Below are 1,977 nucleotides of genomic sequence, written 5' to 3' on the forward strand. Positions count from 1 at the left end.
AGTAGCCAATGTGTATTATTACCACTTAATACGTATTAAATGATAATAATACACATTCGCTACTTCATAGTAGACGTGTAATATTCAATTTAATATGTATTAAATGGTAATAATACACATTGGCTACTTCATAGTAGACGTGTAATATTCAATGAGGTGGGCGAGACCTCATACTTAATGAATATTGATGTATTAACTGTTAACAGTTGTTACAAACTGTTGTTGAATATGGCCACAAAGTCATTTAAATATGCGCTCCTGCATATATGACTTGTATCGTCTCAAATGCAGGTAGTACGGCCGTAAAAACATTACGAGGGAGGTTCGGCCGGCGCCGTGGATCGTGTCCCGGCATAGCTCAGTTGGAAAGAGCGCTCAGCGCGCGGAACTGAGAGGTCCTGGGTTCGATTCCCGGTGCCGGTACGAAGTTTTCTCTTATTAAATGGTAATAAAATTCAGTTAGCTCTCAGGTACGAATTCCTGCTCTGCAAATGTTAGACTGTGCAGTTCGTTCTTTAATGCACGCTTATCCTTTCTCATATGTCCTTACTCGGCTATATCTGTTTCTAAACTTTATTTGTTTTGTCAGGGAAACATTGTTTACCGGAGTGAGACTAATGGCCAACAGGCTTGAAGCTCTCATGAAAGTTTTCCATGGCCCCAAGACTCTTCGTAAAAATGCACGTATTTTTTTTCCTTTCATTTCCTGCAGGCTTCTTTTCCCTATATTTATTCAAGTATACAATATTATTGTCAGTGCCTTGGAAATAGAATCTGGCCGTCGGCAAAAAATGATATTTAATTAAAATGTATCATTATATTTTTATATCTCCACGCATTATAATTATTATTAATTTTTGTACATTCATTTAAAAATTTGTGAAGTACCGTGCTGTGTTATTAAATTTCCTTTACTCATTATTTTTGTAATATGTACTGTAGATACTACAGATGAACAACGATAGAGAAAACGAGACTAACAGCTCCCGAAAAGCCGACAACCCGCACGACAATGTTGTATTACGTCGCGTCCTTGACGTATAGACTGGTTGTGAGTCTTCCGAGACTCGATATTGTGATCAAGTCCCAAAGTCAGCAGATGTTTACACCTGACTGAACTTTTATCTACTTTGACAACTGTTATATATGTATAAACAATCAAGTAGCCTCTTTGAAACATCTCTACCTTTCAGTGTATAATAATCCGTTCCCCAGTCTTTGTTTAACTATTAGGCCCTTGTTCAAAATGCTAGGAATTTTCTTTTCATATGTTTAAGATCAAGTGTGCAATCTCAAATAAAAACATATTAATGTCATGTTTTATGTTTCTTAGAAATGCAAATTTATTTTAGAAATGGTTTTTTTTTATTATTTATATAACCATAGGTCATATCATATAATGAAAACAGACCATTTTGATAACTAAGATGCTGTTCTGTTTTGTCTTTTTGTCTCATTTAAACATTTATGTTATTTATTTCAATGATGTATGTTATTCAAAGTTACGAAATCTTTCCACGCCGACCAAATGTTATTTCGAGAATGACGAGCGAGACTCGAAGCGCAGCGAGAATGACGAGCCGAGACTCGAAAGACAAATACAGCGAGCGAGAGCGGCAGTTAGTTTTGTTCATCTCTAGTAGATACAGTATCATCGTCTGGTGTAGAACAAACTTTTTCACGTATGAGTCGCTTAGAAACAAACCACACTTCTCCAAAGTATGAAATATGGGGTTAAAGTTATGTTTCAATGCAGAATTTTTCAGAGAATGTGATAAACTACTCGTTTGAAGCCAAACTGGAATTTATCTGCCATAACTTCAGTAGTAAAATCAACGTTTGCAGTCTAACTGCACTAGTTTTTCGTCTTTTCTGACAAATCAGATTTTTGGATAAAGTGCAGTTTGATTCTAGACGACTCAGCGAAAAATGTAGACATTTCACTTACTCCTCTTTGAGTAAAGCAGTAACATTCTA

At 35.9% G+C, this 1,977-nt stretch overlaps 1 non-coding gene across 1 annotated transcript; it reads left to right on the forward strand.

Annotated features, from left to right (window-relative positions):
- Positions 1-347: 347 nt before the first annotated feature.
- Positions 348-423, forward strand: TRNAA-CGC (transfer RNA alanine (anticodon CGC)). Its single transcript has one exon. It is a non-coding gene; the product is annotated as a tRNA-Ala (tRNA).
- Positions 424-1,977: the final 1,554 nt, after the last annotated feature.

This window comes from Periplaneta americana, chromosome 11, assembly GCF_040183065.1.
Source record: "Periplaneta americana isolate PAMFEO1 chromosome 11, P.americana_PAMFEO1_priV1, whole genome shotgun sequence".
In the NCBI taxonomy this organism is placed as follows: Eukaryota; Metazoa; Arthropoda; class Insecta; order Blattodea; family Blattidae; genus Periplaneta; species Periplaneta americana.